This window comes from Bufo gargarizans, chromosome 3 (genome assembly GCF_014858855.1).
Source record: "Bufo gargarizans isolate SCDJY-AF-19 chromosome 3, ASM1485885v1, whole genome shotgun sequence".
In the NCBI taxonomy this organism is placed as follows: Eukaryota; Metazoa; Chordata; class Amphibia; order Anura; family Bufonidae; genus Bufo; species Bufo gargarizans.
In genome coordinates, this window is record NC_058082.1 from 395,780,392 (window position 1) to 395,794,096 (window position 13,705).

Here is a 13,705-nt window from a genome sequence, read left to right on the forward strand (position 1 = left end):
CACCACCAATTTCTGCCCGAACGCGGAGGACAGACAGGCCCCCTCTCAAGCGGCCGGCCCCTCCGGGGTCACGGAGAAATCAAGCCGGGACAAGCTGGGGCGGCCAATCAAGTTTCTGGGCAAGTCCCAGATTTGCAACAATTTTAATGTGGGATCCTGCAATTATAGTGGGTGTAGGTTGTTGCACATTTGTACCAATTGTTTCCGGGCACATGCCAAATCAATGTGTCCAAATAAAATGTTTTCTAAACCGTATCTATCGACCATAAATATGCCGGTTTTTACAGCATTTATGTCTCAGCACCCATCCAGACATCTCACGGATTTCCTCGTGGCGGGGCTGACAGAAGGCTTCCACACGGGCATCCTGCACATGCCGACGGGCACCCTGGAATGTCCAAATCTCCTATCCGCCCAAAGCAACCCCACCGCAATTGACGCCCTCATAGCCCAGGAAGTCGCAGAGGGCTTCGTGCTAGGACCATTCAAGACACCCCCATTCACCACATGGCGCACCAATCCCATTGGCATCGTCACCGGGAAATCTTCCCAGAAACAGAGGCTAATCATCGATTTATCGGCACCACACGGTTCAGCCGACCCCAGTCTCAACTCCCTCATTCCGTCGGAGGAATTCTCACTCCAATACACCACCATAGATCACGCTATCACCGCCATCAGGCAAGCAGGGGTCGGAGCATGGCTCAGCAAAACCGACATCGCCAATGCGTTCAAATTGCTACCAATTCACCCGTCGCTGTGGCACCTTCATGGCATCAAGTGGTCCGGAAACTATTATTTTTTCTCCCGGTTGACCTTCGGATCCAAGAGTAGCCCGGCCATTTTTGACACATTCGCGGAGGCACTATGCTGGTTGCTCTTGAACGTAGCAAGATGCCCGATGGTCTTGCATTACCTTGATGACTTTCTACTCGTGGAGGAAAACATCTCCCCTCCCGCCAGCCTCAGGGCCACCATCAAGCTGTTCGGGGAACTTGGGGTACCCATCTCCACTAAGAAAACAGAGGGGCCGGACACAGTCATCACCTTCTTGGGCATTCAGTTGAATTCTGCTTCTATGCAAGCCAGTTTGCCACTCGGGAAGATCCAGGTTATTCTCAACCACATAGACAATTACCTTCAACTCGGCAACTGCAATCGCAAGGAATTACAGTCCCTATTGGGTTCCCTGAACTTTGCCATGCGCATCATCCCCCAGGGTCGCTCGTTCATTTCACGGCTTCTGCGCCTTTTCCCCTTTTTTCTTCACGACTCTCACAGGCTGCCCCTGGATGCCCACGCCACTGCAGATCTGGGTATGTGGAGAAGATTTCTGTCCACCTGGAACGGCGGGAGCATGTTCCTCCCTCAGCTATCGGACTCTTCCCCATCTATCTGGTCAGATGCGGCATCCACCACAGGTTTTGCGGCCATTTTTGGGAACGATTGGCTGTAGGGTAGCTGGCCTCCTGTGGTCCAGGGTTTGGAAGGATTCTCCACTACCTCGGCTCTGTTCGAGATCTACCCCATCGTGGTGGCCACCGTGGCGTGGGGTCATTCATGGGCAAACAGGTCGGTCCGATGCTACTCAGACAACCAGGCAACCTGCCAGATCATTAACAAGGGTCGGTCCAAATCCCTCACAATCATGAGGTTCCTGCGCAGGCTTACTTGGTTGGCAGCTTGCAACAATTTCTTCATACACTGCTTCCACGTCCCGGGAAGGTGCAATACGGCAGCTGACAATCTGTCTCGTTTCCAATTTCAGGCGTTTCATCAGGCTCTCCCGTCAGCGTCACCCACGGCCTCCATCACCCCGTCATTTCACCAGCTCATTCTGGATTAGATGTCATCATGCGCCATAGCCAGTCATTATCCCATTCTGCACTATCAGACAACACACGCAGGTCATACAACAGAGCATTCGCACTGTTTAACAAGTTCCTGTTGGAACACAACATCACGCACCCATTTGTCATGACTTCCCTGCTGGGGTTTGCTTCCTTTTGCCACCTCAAGCTCAAAATGTCATACAACACCATCAAACTCTATCTCACCGGCATTCAACATCACATGCTGATCATACACCCTAACAACATCAGTTTCATGGCCTCGCACCAGATCAAAACCATACTCAAAGGCATTCAGAAGACAGAACCCGCACGGCTGACACAGAGACTGCCCATTAACAGTCACATTTTCAAGGCATTATCCGACTTATTAGACACCAGACCTTTTGAAGCTGATACCAACTCCATCATCAAAACAGCGATGTACCTGGCCTTCTACGGATTCCTGAGGCCCGGGGAATTCGCCACGACCTCGGCGACCCAAACCACACATTGTCTGCTAGCCTCCCACTTGACGAAACACGGGGATCATTATATCCTAACCTTACCTCACTCCAAAAGCAGTCAGCTCTCACCCGTGAACATTCCATACTACCCTACGCAGAACAGATGGTGCCCAGTCGGGGTTCTGGACGCATACAAACAGCATCACAAGTTCCTAACCTTTCAGCCACTACTTCAACTGCGTGGGTCTGTACTCACCACCACCACCTTTATGACCTATGTCAAGTCATCCCTCACTCAACTAGGCCTCAACGCATCCAACTACTCAGGGCACTCCTTTCGGATCGGGGCCGCGTCCACGGCCTCCAGTGCCAACATCCCGGCTCATATCATTAAGAAATTGGGGCGCTGGAAGTCATCCGCTTTCGCACGTTACATCCCCAATCCAACACGGGAGTTAAGAAACGCTTTCCAAAACATGTCGGGTTGAGCTTTCATGTATATCGAATACAATAAACTGTTTATTTCATTTTTGCCCTCTTCTTTCTCAGGCCTACCTCATCCTCGGTTTCGGCACACCACAACCGACTACGCTTATTCCCTGATTTCCTAGGTTCTTCACTGTACTACCGTAAGTGCCTTACACAAGTGTGAAGGCTTTGGCCTGGATTTGTGGGAGGGGCTGAGGTCCGCCTCCAGCCTATTTAGGGCACCCCTCTACCTGGCTCCTGCACCGTCCGAGGTCTGAACTTGACCCTCCCACCACTCCACTCATTTATAACTCATTTCTTCCACATCTCTTTCCTTGGATGGGCCCTCTTCTTTCTCAGGCCTACCTCATCCTCGGTTTCGGCACACCACAACCGACTACGCTTATTCCCTGATTTCCTAGGTTCTTCACTGTACTACCGTAAGTGCCTTACACAAATATATATATATATATATATATATACACTCACAGCGAGATAGAGATATATGAGGTAAAGGGATGATTTGCTATGTTTCACAACAGGTAAAAATAAGTAATAATTTGTAAAGGGTGATAAAAAAATAAAACAAAAACCAGGGCAGACTCTGCGACTGATCTCATCGACCCAGTCCGGGTGCCTCCGTTTCAGGTCAGACCACTTTTTGACGATTTGCATTTTGTCGTGGGTCCGTCCAAATTTTTTTTCTAAGGCCTTGACGACCCCCACGATGATTGCCCTCTTCTCGGCCTGCTTCCGGGTCCGGTCATATCCCTTCTTCAACATGCGCTGCAGGATAAAGATGCAAACATGCATTACAAAATTTAGGAAATACAAGGATTATTAATGAATATCATCCAAAACACAGCAAAAAGTATTTGTTAGAAGGTGGAAATATTATATTTAATGTTCACGTTATAAGATCGGATTGTATTGCGATTGTATGTGGGTGGGGTCTGAGCAATCGGATATTGGCCAGCTGAGCTGATATGTACCTGTCTAGTGAAGTGACGGTATGATATGGGGTGTACAGCAGGTTCCCCTCACCGTGGTGCACCCTTGGTAACGCTAAATGAACCAGCAAATAATGGCAGGAAGAAATTTTTCATTTTTCTCCAGACCAATAAGACATGGGGCCAGATTTATGGCCCCATGTCTTACTGGTCTGGAGAAAAATTAAAAATCAGAATAATGGAGTGAAAAAGTCGCAAGAAAATGCACAAACGCTAAAACTGCGCACAAATTTGCGACTTTCTCCTGCTCTGCACTATGCTCGCCAATTTTATGAAAGTGGGCGTTTTTTCTTATGTAGATGAATCTCTAGACACATTTACTATTGGGACTATTTAAAAAGTTGCAAAAAAAATGCGCTAGTTCACTCCAGTGAGGACCATGCTTATCTTATGAGAGTTTTTAATAGAACATGCAACTTTTTCGTAAGGACGTGCGACTTTTGTAAAGCTGCTTACTGACGGATAAACTGCTACCGCAAAAAGGGACGATCATAAATCTGAATTGGCTGAAACTGACTTTAGACATTTGTGAAAGTGGAGTGAGCTGTCGGAGTAATGATAAATCTGGCCCTATGTGTTTGTGTGTGGTATGCAGTGTGTGGTATGCAGTGTGTGGCAGGAAAATGTATATGCAATGTGCATGATATTTCTTTGCTGTCCATACATACATACATACATACATACTTCTTATAAAGTGCTGTGATGTCAAAACAATACTTATTACAACAATGATGATTATCTAATTAGACATGATTAAAAATAAAGTTATATTTAGTGCGCGGATATGCGTGAATATTTAAACATACTATTGCTTAATAATTACTATACTATACATATATGGTGCGAACATGCATTCAAAATGTTATGACATGAAGTGTTGTACTCACGGTTAGCAGGAGTTCATCCTCTTCGTCGTGGAATTTTGTGCCCACCATTCTCTCTTGTCAGGAGTCGACTCAGGAAGATTCACTCTTAAAATGGAGCTGACGTACTCGCGATAAACCACGCCTATAATGTGCGCGCACGTGCGCACGCACAACCGTAACACACTAACTTAGGTGGTGTATGTAGCGAATAAACGAATAGAGAGAATAAGCAAATATATTGAATAGGCAAATTATCTAACAGGCAGCGGTTAGGCGAATATTTGAAAAATGCTATTGATTGACAATGACGTACTCGCGATAAACCACGCCTATAATGCGCACGCACATGCGCGCAAACAATCTCATCACACTTAGGCTACTTTCACACTAGCGCTTGATCGGATCCGTTCTGAACGGATCCGATCATATTAATGCAGACGGAGGCTCCGTTCATTACGGATCCGTCTGCATTAATAACTTAGAAAAATTTCTAAGTGCGCAAGATGCCTGAGCGGATCCGTTCAGACTTTCAATGTAAAGTCAATGGGGGACGGATCCGCTTGAAGATTGAGCCATATGGTGTCATCTTCAAGCGGATCCGTTCCCATTGACTTACATTGTAAGTCTGAACGGATCCGCTCGCCTCCACACGGCCAGGCAGACAGCTGAACGCTGCAAGCAGCGTTCAGCTGTCCGCCTGGCCGTGCGGAGGCGAGCGGAGCGGAGGCTGAACGCTGCCAGACTGATGCAGTCTGAGCAGATCCGCTCCATTCAGACTGCATCAGGGCTGGACGGAGGCGTTCGGGTCCGCTCTTGAGCTCCTTCAAACGGAGCTCACGAGCGGACCGACGAACGCTAGTGTGAAAGTAGCCTTATTATTTTAGGTGGTTATGTAGCGAATAAACGAATATAGCGAATAGGCGAATTATCTAACAGCCAGCTAATAGGCGAATTTTTGAAAAATGCTATTAACCCTAGTTAGTTAAAATATACCATCGGAACTGAGTTTTCACGAACGTACGGAAAACTTAGATCCGATGGTATATTCTAACAACACAGTGAAGTGACGCTTGTCGAGTTAGAGTGTTAAATGTATCGCATAATATGTATTATGCGATGCGAAAATTCGAATTATCGCATATGTGAAATAATAACGAATTTGAATATTCGTGAATATTTTACGAATATTCTTTCGAATATTCGCGAAATTTCGCGAATTCGAATATGGGACATGCCGCTCAACACTAATCAGGATGACTTTCCATCTCCTCATCTTCCTCTTCTGCCCATCCATGCTGAACAGATGGAATTAAAGTCCCATGGGTACTACCCTCTGTAGCAGAGGCAACTGTCTCCAGCTCCTCCTCCTCTTCATGGTCCAATTCGCGCTGAGAAGACAAACTGTGGGCGGTCTGGCTATTACCCTGTGTAATGCCCTCCCCCATTGCCTCGTCTGCCACATTCAGAGCATCGTCCTAAATTGTAAGCAGCGATCATTTGCGTAGACACAGCAGTGGGATGGTTACGTTGATAATAGCATTATCGCTACTAACCATCTGTGCGAAATTCATCAAAGTTTTTTAAAACCTCCAAGAGGTCTGACATTAATGCCTACTCCTCGCTTATGAATAGTGGCAGTTGACTCGAAAGGCAACGACCATGTTGCAGCTGGTATTCCACAACTACCCTCTGCTGCTTACAAAGCCTGGCCAACATGTAGAACGTAGAGTTCCAGCACGTGCTCAAGTCGCACAACAGTCGGTGAGCTGGAAGCCGCAAGCGCTGCTGCAGCGTTGACAGACCGGCTGAAGCTGTGGACGACTTGCGGAAATGGGCACACACGTGGCGCGCCTTCACTAGTAGCTCTGGCAAATTGGGGTAGGTCTTGATAAACCACTGAAACACTAAGTTTAAGACGTGGGCTAGGCATGGGATGTGTGTCAAATTGCAGAGCTCCAAAGCCGCCACCAAGTTACAACCATTGTCATACACAGCTATGCCTGGTTATAGGTTGAGTGGAGAGAGCAGGGCTTGGCCTTGTCCCTTATACCCTGCCACAGCTCTGCAGCGGTGTGCTGTTTGTCCCCTAAGCAGATCAGCTTAAGCACGGCCTGTTGATGCTTACGACAGCAGTGCTACACTGCTTCCAGCTAGCTACTGATGGCTGACTGATGTTGGAGGTGGAAGTGGAGGAGGAGGAGACGTTGGGGTTGGAGACAGTAACATAGCTGCTGGCGGAGACCCTGATGGACGTAGGGCCCGCAATCCTGGGCGTGGGTAGCACCTGTGCCATCCTAGGGTACGACTCACTCCCGGCCTCCCCAACATTCACCCAGTGTGCGGTCAGGAAAATGTAGCGTCCCTGGCCACCAGCACATGTGTCCGTGGTTAAGTGGACTTTCCCAGTAACTGCGCTGGTCAGGACACGGGTGATGTTCTGGGACACATGCTGGTGTAAGGCGGGCACGGCACATCGTGAAAAATAGTGGCGGCTGGGGACTGCATACCGAGGGACGGCCACCGACATCAGGCTGCTGAAGGCCTCTGTGTTCACAAGCCTAAATGGCAACATTTCAAGGGCCAGTAATTTTGAAAGTTGCGCATTTAGTGCTATTGTCTATGGGTGGGTGGGTAATTGTGCTTGCATTCAAATGACTGTGTTATGGACATTTGGACGCTGCGCCAGGACAGGGAAGTGGATCTTGTTGCTGTTGGTTCATGCGAAGGTCCAGGTGCAGGGCGAGGGGCATCCTGGCCTGCACCTTCGACAGGGGATTGGCCAGCAGTGCGTAACACAGGGGAAGAGGAGGCAGTGGTGTGACCCGCAGACCCAGATTGTGAACTCAGGCATTCAGCCCACTTATTAGGGTGCTTGGATGCCATGTGGCGGATCATGCTGGTGGTGGTGAGGTTGCTAGTGTTCACGCCCCAGCTCATTTTGGTACGGCACAGGTTGCAAACTACCACTCTCTTGTTATTTGCACTTTCCTCAAAAAAGCGCCATACTGCGGAACACCTACCCCTTGGCAAGGTAGATTTGCGCATGGGGGTGCTCGGTGTCCTGTTTGGTAAGGGCCGACTTCTCCCTTTTGCAACCCCACAGCCTCTTCCAGCCTGTTGTGGTGCTGCGGATCCCTCCCCCTCTGTACTGCTGTTCTCGCTTGGCTTTTCACCTTCCCATGTTGGGTCAGTGACCTCATCGTCAACCACCTTCTCTTCCACTTCCTCACTCTGCTCATCCTCCTGACTTGACCTAACCACAACCTCAGTGATTGACAACTGTGTCTCATCATCATCCACCACGTGAACGAATGACACACAGTAGTCCTTAACCACTTTAGGACACAGCCTTATTTCACCATAAGGACCAGGCCATTTTTTGCAAATCTGACCAGTGTCACTTTAAGTGGTGATAACTTTAAAATGCTTTGACTTATGCAGGCCATTCTGAGATAGTTTTTTCGTCACATATTGTACTTCCTGAAACTGGTAAAATGAAGTAAAAAAAAAAAATGTTTATTTATAAAAAAATACAAAATGTAACAAAAATTTGTAAAAAATTGCAAATTTCCAAGTTTCAATTTCTCTACTTCTATAATATATAGTAATACCTCCAAAAATAGTTATTACTTTACAATGCCCATATGTCAACTTCATGTTTGAATCATTTTGGGAATTATATTTTATATTTTGGGGATCTTACAAGGCTATGAAGTTTAGAAGCAAATCTTAATAAATTTCAGAAATTTTCGAAAACCCAATTTTTAGGGACCAGTTCAGGTCTGAAGCCAAACCAAACTCAATATTTATTTCTCTGATTCTGTAGTTTACATAAACACCCAATATGTGGTCGTAAACTACTGTACAGGCACACGGCAGGGCGCAGAAGGAAAGGAATGCCATACGGTTTTTGGAAGGCAGATTTTGCTGGACTGTGTTTTTTGACATCATGTCCCATTTGAAGCCCCCCTGATGCAACTCTAGAGTAGAAACTCCATAAAAGTGACCCCATCTAAGAAACTACACCCCTCAAGGTATTCAAAACTGATTTTACAAACGTTGTTAACCCTTTAGGTGTTCCACAAGAGTTATTGGCAAATGGTGATGAAATTTCAGAATTAAAATTTTGGGGCAAATTTTCCAGTCACAAAGCAAGGGTTAACAGCCAAACAAAACTCATATTTATGTCCCTGATTCTGTAGTTTACAGAAACACCCCATATGTGGTTGTAAACTGCTGTACGGGCACACGGCAGGGCGCAGAAGGAAAGGAATGCCATACGGTTTTTGGAAGGCAGATTTTGCTGGACTGTGTTTTTTGACATCATGTCCCATTTGAAGCCCCCCTGATGCACCTCTAGAGTAGAAACTCCAAAAAAGTGACCCCATTTTAGAAACTACGGGATATGGTGGAAGTTTTGTTGGTACTAGTTTAGGGTACATATGATTTTTGGTTGCTCTATATTGCACTTTTTGTGAGGCAAGGTAACAAGAAATAGCTGTTTTGGCACGGTTTTTATTTCTTGTTATTTACAACATTCATCTGACAGGTTAGTTCATGTGGTATTTTTATAGACCAGGTTGTCACGGACGTTGCAATACCTAATATATATACTTTTTATTTTATTTATTATATTATGTACGTTTTACACAATGATTTCCTTTTTTAAACAAATACAATTATGTTTTAGTGTTTCCATAGTCTAAGAGCCATCATTTTTTAATTTTTTGGGGGATTATCTTAGGTAGGGTCTCATTTTTTGCGGGATGAGATGACGGTTTGATTGGCACTATTTTGGGGGTGCATATGACTTTTTGATCGCTTGCTATTACACTTTTTGTGATGTAAGGTGACAAAAACATTTTTATTTAGCAGTTTTTTTATTTACGGTGTTCATCTGAGGGGTTAGGTCATGTGATATGTTTATAGAGCCGGTCGATACGGACGCGGCGATACCTAATATGTCTAATATGTCTTTTTTTTATCATGTCAGATGGGTAATACATGGCTCTTACTAATGTATTGTGATTGTCCATATTGCCTCCTTTGCTGGCTTGATTCATTTTTCCATCACATTATACACTGCTTGTTTCCAAGGTTCTGACCACCCTGCAATCGAGTACTGGTGGTTGTGCTTGCACACCTTAGGAAAAGGGAACAACCTATGCGCACTTCCATGGTCCCTGCCACCAGAGAGGCTAGTGCTCTTTCCTATAGTGTGCAAGGACGCCCATCACTGCTGGATTGCAAGGTGGTCGCAACCCCTGGATATGAGCAGTGTATAATGTGATGGAAAACTAAATCAAGCCTGCAAAGGAGGCAATATGGAGAATCACAATACATTAGTAAGTGCCTTGTATTAACGTTCTCTACATGATAAATGCCATTTGCTGAAGTGAGACAACCCCTTTAAACCAATCAATGATGAAAGTATCTTCATTCTGGATGTAGTCAGAACTTCAGTTGAAGTGTTTGATGTAATATCCTAATATGTTCTTTAACATTGTATGCATCTAAGTGCAAAAGAAGGACATTATATTGTCATATGTATATAATAATTATATTTAATAACATTGTGTTATTTACCTTCCTTTAAAGTATAGCTATAGTTTAAGTTAAGAGTTTCTCTTTAAAGAGTATCAGAGTCTGAAGTATTTCTCTTATCAGCAAAACAGCATGTCAGAGCCTGATAAAACAACTGCTTCTACATAGCTTCTAAGCATCACAGGAGCCTCCTGCTTTTCAGTAAGTGTGATTTAGCCCTTCTTATAATCTTGTTGAGCTCCTTAGAAGAAATCTAACATAGAGGGAAGTAAGTGAAGTGAGGTCACTGAATACAGTACTTGTACATTCAAGAGAAGGCAGACATCCACTGTGTATCAGAGAAATGCATCTAGCTGTGCCGCTGAAACATGGAATAATAAGACTGAAAGAGACTTTAAGAAAGCCCAAACATAACTGTTTCTTCACAGTTAAGATTGTACAAAGAAATACAGCCATTATGCAAACTTTTTTGAACATCCAGGTAAAATTAAAAAGTTATATAACTAACTTAACTTTTTTCATAGAACTCTGGTGCCTTAGAGTGTTTTCACTGGGCATATTGTTTAAACTCTGCAAACAATAAATCACACAGATCTCTGGTTCATTAGAGTATTTTCCCTAAGCTCATATGCCTGCATGTTTTTGCTTTAACCTGAGAAGGAAGGGGAGGAGGTATTTGCTTTAAACTGAGAAGGGAGGGGAGGAGCATTGTGCACAACTTGGATAGGGAATATAAATGGCATAGTCCCTTTAAACAAAGTCCTTGGGGTAGGCTGTGGGACCAACATAACACATAACAGAGCCAATATCTAACCTGTGTCCCTGGGCTCTTTTCTTTTTCTTTCAGCTGCAGCTGTTTTGAGGATTAGGCCTGGGCTCTATAATGCTGGAGTCAGGGGCAACAGCTACTTTATCAGGAAGCAGGCAAGTGGTAGAGCCCTGGTGCCCTCTGATGGTCACGGAAGTCACTTGATCAGGCTGAGCGGAACTTTCGCAACCTCTGGTGGCAATTAATGCAGAGGGGGGCACATATTGGCTGCATGAGTTCAGGGACCTCAACTTCTGCATGAATGGGCCAGAAGTATGCCTTCTCAATTTGGCTTCTCTTAGCCTCTGGCAACTTCTGGTATGTATGACACACCCTACCTGGTGGTGACTGTGATGACCAAGTTGATAAGCACAGTGATGCCAATCCTGGTGGTGGTTGTTGGCGGTTGTAGTAATCAAGGAAAGAAGGACCGGCCTAGTCTTCCAGCCATTTTCTCTCTGGTCTCCTTGGCATCGGCAGTTTCAGTAGCTGTGTCACTCCTGCAGCAAAATTTCCCCTGTGATGATCTACAGTTGTATATTTGACTTGATCCCCCAGATACAGGCTATGAAGATGCAGAGAAGATATCCCCATTTAACTGACCACATGTTCACCAATAGTTCCTCCACAGTCATTTTGAAAGAATCTAAATCCACAGTTGACAGAAAAACAGCAGGCGGTGCTTGTTCTCCTTTCCAGCATGGTGGTGGTCCAGGATGCGGATGACGTCTAGTTCCCATTTGGTATTGTCATCCAAAGCTACCTGCAATTGGGCTCATACTCACGTCGCAAGTCCCTGGCATTGGCCTAGGGGAGGTGGAAAAAACTTGGTGCTTCATTCCCTGGCCACCCAGCGCAACAGAAGTTGTGGCTGCAATCTCCATGAAAGTGGTGTCAGTTGCTGGACTTATTTTAAAGTCACTAAGAGTTCTTCCATCTCAGCGAGGTCCTCTGGCTCATCTATTTATATCAACTCTGACAAGTATGGCTGGCGGCATGTTCCCACCATTTGGTCCCTCATGAGGTATGGTTGTCTCATTACCTTGTTTTGCTGGCTTTTTATTTGGCTCCTCAGTGAGGAAAATGTCTTCATAAGCTGGATTTAGATTTTGCATATGGAGGTCCTTGGAGTGAATAAGTATATATTACTTGGACCTCCGTTCCTGGTACTTCTCAGCAGGTGGTCATCCAGTCTCTCTTGTTAAACAAGCCGGACACAAAATTGTACCCCCAGCCCCTTGTGGACCTGAAACAGGAATTCTCTCCTCTGGAATTATCTGGATGTGATGTTAGGCTGATGGTGCCGTTCCTCCATCAGCTAGGAGCTCAGGCACTTTGGGCCCTTCCTGCTCCAAGGAGGCCAGACTCTGCAACCTCTCCAAACTTGGTGAGGTGGAGTTATGGCAGGGATGGCACACAGCAGCACAGTGTGGCCAGAGAATCCATAAAACATATTTTTTTTAACACAATAAAGTCTACTTAAGGGACCTCAATGGGACACAATCCGATGCACACTGTCCAAGCACAATGGTGGCACATGCTCAGTAGTACACAGAGGATAGGATCCTGTTTGTGACACCAAAATATATGCAGCAGCCCGCAAGGGAGTTGAGGATGGGGGGAGTGGTAGTGGCAAGGATGATGGTGGTAGTATTCGTAATGCACGGTGGCAGTCTTCCCTCTGGCGCACCCTTTCTTCCCGTAGGGTGCTCCTTAACTTTCTGGGGCTCCTGCTTGATGTTAGTTGGGGTACCCTTGATAGTAAATGGTTGGCAGGGTGAAAAGCAGGAGTACAGGTGCAGGGGCCGGCTAATGATGGAGACAATAACAAGGCCCATATAATTAGAATAACATCTCTTTTTCCTGAGTAAATTATGAGAGTTATTACCATAGTACCTCAGGAATGTTAAGCACTGCACAGTTAGATTAGTTACAAGGGTACTTCTAGACCATTATGAATTGTAATTTATTAAGTTTCTGTATATCCGGTTGTAGGATATATTGGTGGATCATCTTATTGATTATAGTTTTAAATGATATTTAATAAAATTTATACTTTTTAACGGGAATGTTATGGCTACAATCTTTTTTTTTTCTCCTCTTTTTTTGTATATGATAATCCTATAAACAGTTTGAGGTCAGCGCAAGCAGCTCAAGGTCAGAACAGAAGTCAGGTCAGGCAGTGAAGGGTCAAATCCAGGAAACAGACAGAAGTTGGCACATGGGCAAAGAGAAAAGCACACATTTGCAGGAGTCTAGTACCCAAAGGTGGCAGATTAGGATGTATGCACTCCTTTTGGCACTTAAAAGGCCAGCCACCCGAATTTACAACCGCAGGATTGCTCAAATTTAGAGAATTACATTATGGACACTTGACCAAAAGTCTGACTGATGGGGGATGAGGAGTCCGAGTGGGGGAACAAGTAACTGATCAGGAACACTGTACTGGTTCTGGATACAGCAGAATTAAATTTAGTTGAAGGTATGAAACTCTGCCACTTTTACCAAGACAAAATCATTCAGCACCATCTATACACCAATTGCACCTCCAGCAACTTGGCCAAATGGGAATTCATAGTTTTCTCCACAAAATCTGTTATGGATGTCTCACGAAGGAGTGGAGGAGGAGGCGTCCAAGCAACAGAAGAATCTGATGGTAGCAAGGGCACTGTACTGCTTGGGGATGCGACCTAGCTGACATAAATAATACTGC